This window comes from Littorina saxatilis, linkage group LG16, assembly GCF_037325665.1.
Source record: "Littorina saxatilis isolate snail1 linkage group LG16, US_GU_Lsax_2.0, whole genome shotgun sequence".
Lineage (NCBI taxonomy): Eukaryota > Metazoa > Mollusca > Gastropoda > Littorinimorpha > Littorinidae > Littorina > Littorina saxatilis.
Window position 1 is genome coordinate 36,330,043 of NC_090260.1, and position 7,500 is coordinate 36,337,542.

Here is a 7,500-nt window from a genome sequence, read left to right on the forward strand (position 1 = left end):
CACCGTTTGGCTCACCGTTTGGCTCACCGCTCACCGTTTGGCTCACCGTTTGGCTCACCGTCTGGCTCACCGTTTGGCTCACCGTTTGGCTCACCGTTTGGCTCACCGTTTGGCTCACAGTTTGGCTCACAGTTTGGCTCACCGTTTGGCTCACCGTTTGGCTCACCGTCTGGCTCACCGTCTGGCTCACAGTTTGGCTCACCGTTTGGCTCACAGTTTGGCTCACAGTTTGGCTCACCGTTTGGCTCACAGTTTGGCTCACCGTTTGGCTCACCGTTTGGCTCACCGTTTGGCTCACCGCTCACCGTTTGGCTCACCGTTTGGCTCACCGTTTGGTTGACCGTTTGGCTCACAGTTTGGCTCACCGTTTGGCTCACCATTTGGCTCACCGTTTGGCTCACCGTTTGGCTCACCGTTTGGCTCACCGTTTCAGACCTGGCTATGCTTTTACATGTGATGTCCCTGACCATCTCTCCCCTGGTTACAGACCAGCAAGGAACATCCGGGCGCTCTCTATGCACAGTAAGATTGTTAAATGTATATGATAATTGTGTTTGTACAACCGGTGGCTTTTTCACACTCTAAATTTTATAACACTTTGAGAACACTGAAAGTGTTTAGGGTGAACACTTAAAGTGTTAGGGTGAACACATTTTTACACTTTTGGAACACAGAAAGTGTTCTCAATGTGTTATCCTGAAGCATCTTCTGCTACCTGAACACTTTTGGAACACATGGTAAACACTTTTTTGCACAGTGGAACACCAGGTGAACACACGTGTTCAACAAGTGTTCCACAAGTGTTCCACTTCGTCTTTTAGTCATGATCCGAATAAAATAATACATTAAAAATATTTGGGCCATGAGCAGATTCGAACCCGAGATCTCCGCCTTGCCATGTCAGCGCTCTACCGATTGAGCTACGGAGACTCGTCGGGATTAAGCGTCGCTTAGAGTATAATGTTTATACCCCCTGGACCGCTGCGGGACGTTTTTTTGTTTTTGTTTTTAATCGTGTTGTGCTTATATTTTTTCATCAAACATTTATTTCATCTGAGACATCTAATAAGCGGTAAGTATTAGCATTTTTATTTTTACAATTTAATAATGTTACTAATTGTCCCATCATGCTTCAGCTGGACCAAAAAAGAACGTTGACACTTTTAGATCTGTGGACCTGTCTGCGTTGTCGCTGCGTTGATTTGGCTCAGGATTTCCGATTGTTATCTGTAAGTTGCTTGCTGAGATTTTGTATTAATTCATCTAAGCTTAGTCACTCGTATTTTTGTTGTAACATGTTCCTGTTACTTGTATCTGTGGACGTTTGAAGACAATTTCTCTAATTTTGCTGTCGCAACGGTTTCAGCTGATCAGTGCCAGTGGACCTTTTACATTAGTTCTGCGTTGGTAAATAAACTCTATTTCAATTTGATGTTGATTTTTTATTCTGGTTGATGTGCTTGGTTTTGTGTTATTGTTATACTTGTATGTCCAGGGGTTCCTTATAATTATAATGGTGGTCCAGTGAACGATACTTTCCGCCTGTGGTCAGAGCAACACATTTGCAGATTTTCGGATTCTTCTTCTTCCTTTGGTTAGATCATAGATGTACGATCTGCACGCTAGATAAAGTGAAGCGGTAGGCTAAAAACGGCATACATTAATGAACAACATTCATCATAATAGTGGCCAGGTTGATTGTGTGCGCAATTTAGAATAATTCTATGCATGCTTGGTTGTATTTAATTTCACAGATCTATCACACTTTCAGGGAACTGGGAAGCCGTTTGAGCTGATGTGCCCATGTGGCGAATCGATGTGGGCGTAACCTGCGCACATTTCTTCTGAATTGCACTGAGGATGAACAGGAGGCACTGACGGCAACCCAGACGTGTTTACCAAGGTACGCATGTCCTGCATTTGCATATAGTGTGTAGTTTTGCAGATAAATATTGATCTGATAAGTTTTGTTTGTTTGTTTGCTTAACGCCCAGCCGACTACGAAGGGCCATATTAGGGCGGTGCTGCTTTGACATTTAACGTGCGCCACACACAAGACAGAAGTCGCAGCACAGGCTTCATGTCTCACCTAGTCACATTATTCTGACACCGGACCAACCAGTCCTAGCACTAACCCCATAATGCCAGACGCCAGGCGGAGCAGCCACTAGATTGCCAATTTTAAAGTTTTAGGTATGACCCGGCCGGGGTTCGAAGCCACGACCTCCCGATCACCGGGCGGACGCCTTACCACTAGGCCAATTGTGCCGGCGGTTGCGGAATCATTGATTATACTATTTGCTGAAATACTCTGTTTCAAAATTAATATCTCCGTGCAAAACACACCAGACAGTCGCCAAACTCATATGTGGACACACACACACACACACACACACACACACACACACACACACACACACACACACACACACACTCACTCACACACACACACACACACAGCCAGCCCCCTCTCCTTCCACATTTGACAGAAATCTAAATGTTGATACACAGTTTCACAATAAACAAAAGTATGAGAATCAGAACACTTGTCAGTGTTGCTACGATGTGGAACTTCAGTAAAATAGTGTTTGATTTCTTAACATGCATCTTGTGTGTGCAGGAACCATACTGCTTCGCTGAGGCAGTTCACTTTCTGGAGATGGAGCTAACAGTAATGCGACGAAACCTTGTGGATGCACTTCATGTAAGTTTAAGCTTTCTGTGGGATACAGCGCAGTTACATTTTGAGAATGCTGCCTTATTTTGCAGTCTTCTCCTTAAAAGGTGGACAAAATATACATATTTTTAAGTTCAGTGAGTGCTGAGGCCTGCAATGATAAAATGTTTTCCTGGACTTAGTCTACTCAGAATTTCCATTCGTTATGGTAGAGTAGTGCCGTAAACACTGAGGCCAGCTTTAGTCAAAGCATGGCCAACAGACAACACGCTGCTGATCCGCTTGGATCTGCCATTGCCGCTAACAGTGTATGCAGGGTGCATTCAATATGACACCCTTTTCTTTTGAAAATATTCTCATCGGAGTTTATGATTGGTTTTGACAGTGATCGCTGGCCTCCAATGGTCGCTGACAAGGTGTTTTCCTTCGGTTCACGTAGGTTTAGCTTGAGATCACGTGAGTTAAAAGCGATCCGTTTGTAAGTTTTGGTTAGTTTGATCTAAATAATGAAATATTTTAGAAAATTATGATAGAAATTAGAATGCATTTTATATTAAAGAATGCATTCCATATCATAGAACACATTCTATATTTATAGAATGCATTCTATAAAATAGAAAACATTGTATAATATAGAATGCATTCATTGTTCAATCATACTTGTCATTTGCCCAGAAATGTATTCTATTATAGAATGCATTCTATAACGTCCAACAATGCATTCTTATGATAGAATGCATTCTTATGATAGAATGCATTCCATAAAGCGCCACAAAACTTCTACAGGCCAGCTCGGTATGGTCCCTGCTTCGAAAGCAGATCTACAAACACTCTCACACACAGCTCTCTCTTTCTCTCTGTCTCGTGTCTCTCTCTCTCTCTCTGTCTCTCTCTCTGTCTCTCTCTCTGTCTCTCTCTCTCTCTGTCTCTCTCTCTCTCTCTCTCTCTCTCTCTCTCTCTCTCTCTGTGCGTGTGTGTGTGTGTGTGTGTGTGTGTAGTTCTGCTTTTCTTTGCGGGGCTGGCCTGTTGTAGTTTCGGGACATTATGCATATAAATTATAATGCATTTCAGGACGTTAAAGAACGCATTCTATCATAAAAAGCATTTTGGTATTTTGTGTAAATAGAATGCATTTTATCATAGAAGGCAGTTCGGGACGTTATAGAATGCATTCTATAATATAGAATACATTACATAATAAATGATTTCCTTATAATTCATTATTTAGATCAAACCAACAAAACTCAGGTAGTTTCTTTACAAACGGATTACTAGAGGGTGCATTCAATATAACACCCTTTTCTTTAAACTAAAACTCATCGGAGTTCACGATTAATTGCGACAGTGATCTTTGGCTTCCAGTGATTGTTGACAAGGTGTTTTCCCTGGGTTCAAATAGGTTAAGAACGAGTTAAGGAAAACGGGCGTGCTCAAGGCCTCGCCACATTAGCAGTACGGTTTACTGCTTACCTTATATAAACAATTTGTAGAGTGCCATTTTCCAGAGTGGCCACGCGATAATGAAATCCTTGCGAAAGACCTATTTTAATTCTACTTTTTGTTCTCAGGGACAGACTCCTGCTTCAAGAGGGATTACTTTTTACATTCAGTCGTGTGTGCATGTGCGTGCATGCGAGTGTCATTGTGTGTTGGGAAGGTGAGAGCGAATTGGACGTGACGTATTTGTTCTCTGTTATGTGACCTATGCCCGTTCTGGAATAAAAAAAGTTTACCTGTAACTGCGATTGTTGGAGATCTGCTGACAGCAAGAAGAAGTCCACTATTAGTTAAGATTTACACTTCAGTGTTATCAATTAAGTACAAACGTTTAACACAAACCTGTTAAGAGTTGGAAATGCATCATGTTCTAAAACTCACTTTTATTTCGAACAGGATGCTCCGGACAGCGAGTTGAAAACTAAACCAAAGACCAAGGGCCTGGAATCCTCCCAACTCTGAAGGGTGTTTTTGTTATCGGACTTTCGTGTGTGAACTTTCAAGATGGGGTTTACCAGAGCTCCGTTCATATTATTTAATAGCAACATATACCGAGCAACAAAAGAAACGCGAACAAATTCTGCAATGTTTGATTGACAAAATCTCGGAACAATTATGGAGTTAGAATTATCAAACCACAACATTTTGATGAAGGCATGTTTGACACAGCTGTTGCGTGAGTATTTTGATGCTGCGATTGTTTCAACACACGGGACAAAACGAAGTTTTGGAGGTCTCGCTCAGTCAGCCTTCATCGCGTTCTCTGGCCACTGATCGGACACTGGTTGCTACCAGTGATGTTCCTGGTATTGTCAGCGGCTGAATTGAATCGATGTCGAAGACGTTGTGGAAGGAAATTGCGATCGTGTCTTATTGGGGTAATGCGAAAAAATCTACCGCGTTGCATAACTGCAGTGCTTCCAATGTCACCAGAACATTGCAGAAGGTGATAAACTGTTGACACATGCACGTTTAAAGCACATGCCAGCGCTTCTGGATCACCCCCAGCTTTAAATCGACCTGGCATTTTGGTGGTGTCAATCTTGGCATCCTGGCTGTTTCAAAAGTGAGACTGGCAGCAAGCGTGCCATGGTCTCTTTTGGTTGCTAATGCATTAGTGAACACATCTCACATATCAGATTTCTCCTGCTCTACTTGCACGTGCTGCGAGCGCGCATTATGTGTTTTACGATAAACCTGCTTGTCTTGTGTGTTAAAACAGTCACAGCATCAAAATAATCACACAAAAGCAAGGTCAAACATGCCTTCATTAAACTTTTGTAGTTTAATAATTCTAACTCTATAATTGATGAAGATTTTGTCAATCAAACAATGACGAATTTTGTTGCTCGGTATATTAGGGCCTATGTGTTCAACAATTCCTACCCCAGACCCGTTTGTTCTGCGACTGCTGCAGACATTTCTTTTTGTCAATTAAAAATGCTTCTTTGCTCACAAAATTTGATTTTAATGTCTTTCTGAATTGTATGACAGTGCAGGATGAAAGTGTTCCAAAAGTGTTCTAAAAGTGTTCCAAAAGTGTTCTAAAAGTGTTCTACAAGTGTTCCAAAAGTGTTCCAAAAGTGTTCCAAAAGTGTTCCAAAAGTGTTCTAAAAGTGTTCTAAAAGTGTTCCAAAAGTGTTCTAAAAGTGTTCTAAAAGTGTTCCAAAAGTGTTCCAAAAGTGTTCTAAAAGTGTTGACCTGAACACTTTTATGTGTTCAGAAGTGGTTACAGCAGGGTGAACACTTAAAAGTGTTCAGATGTGAACACTTTTGGAACACTTTTGGAACACTTTTGGAACACTTTTTTGTGTATAGAACACTTTTTGTGTTCCAAAAGTGTTCCAAAAGTGTTCTACTAAAAGGGTGTTCAGAAGTGGTTACAGAAAGGGTGTTCAGGAGTGGAACACTTTTGTTTAGAGTGCAGAAATGAATTCAGAAAATGTCCACTCATCACGGCATTCAGAGTGTTGATGTTTGGCCAAGCGTACACTACATTGGGGTATGCACGTTAAAGATCCCACGATTGACAAAAGGGTCTTTCCTGGCAAAATTGTATAGGCGTAGATAAAAATGTCCACCAAAATACCCGTGTGACCTGGAATGATAGGCCGTGAAAGGTGGATGCAGCGCCTAAAGGCAGTCGATCTACTGGCCGATGTGAATGCGTGATATATTGTGTAAAAAAATCCATCTCACACGGCATTAATAGGTAACATGCGCCTTGAGTCGCCTTGTGTGGTGAGATACGTGCGCGATATAAATCCTCGTAAATAAATAAAATGTTCTTCATCTTCAGCCTGGCCAGATCTGAGACGGTGAGCTCATGAGCCAAACACTTTCAACGAGAAAGAGTGTGCCTTTAACCTTGGTTCAATCCTGGACGGGTCAATCCTGACGTACAAGTTGGTTTACACGGGAAGGTGTGTGCCTTTAAAGGCAGCGTGCTATGAGCCCTGATATAATTATGTATTATGCAAAGACGGCTGAAAGAAGTCATGTATCAAGAACCACACCGGGCAACGCTGGAGCAGATGAGGTCATCTGTGTTTCGGTCGTCTACACAAATACTGGGCCCGTTGTTATAGTTTTGATGAATATCAAATGTGCGTCTCTCTGTCACCCCGATATCCTGCATGAAGTGTTCTATGAGAATACTTGTTATATAAATATATAATAACGTACCAGCAACAGTCACGGGCGAACGAAACAACCCACACACACACACATGCACACACACACACACAAACACACACAAACACAAACACACACACACACACACACTGACACACACGCGCGCGCGTAGGCTACATACATACCATTCTGTAAACTGCCATAATATTCTCTGTTGGACATGAAAAGCTTTTATTCTGCTTCATAGTTGTTTTTAAATCTGGCATGTAGAGAAGATGTTTGTAATGCCGGCAAAGACGTTTTTCCCCTCACTCTAACAAAATAACAAGTCGCGTAAGGCGAAAATACAACATTTAGTCAATTAGCTGTCGAACTCACAGAATGAAACTGAACGCAATGCCATTTTTCAGCAAGACCGTATACTCGTAGCATCGTCAGTCCACCGCTCATGGCAAAGGCAGTGAAATTGACAAGAAGAGCGGGGTAGTAGTTGCGCTGAGAAGGATAGCACGCTTTTCTGTACCTCTCTTCGTTTTAACTTTCTGAGCGTGTTTTCAATCCAAACATATAATATCTATATGTTTTTGGAATCAGGAACCGACAAGGAATAAGATGAAAGTGTTTTTAAATTGATTTCGAAAATTTAATTTTGATCATAATTTTTATATTTTTAATTTTCAGAGCTTGTTTTT

The 7,500-nt window shown here is 41.6% G+C and overlaps 1 protein-coding gene and 1 long non-coding RNA gene across 2 annotated transcripts in view; one reads left to right on the top strand and one right to left on the bottom strand.

Moving 5' to 3' along the window:
- Positions 1 to 7,500, bottom strand: part of LOC138950967 (LHFPL tetraspan subfamily member 2 protein-like) — a 38,098-nt gene that overhangs the window by 21,208 nt on the left and 9,390 nt on the right. The gene's annotated exons all lie outside the window — the stretch shown is intronic.
- Positions 1,031 to 5,547, top strand: LOC138950965 (uncharacterized). The gene is made up of 4 exons (XR_011450896.1): positions 1,031 to 1,229; positions 1,772 to 1,903; positions 2,621 to 2,704; positions 4,571 to 5,547. It is a non-coding gene; the product is annotated as an uncharacterized lncRNA (long non-coding RNA).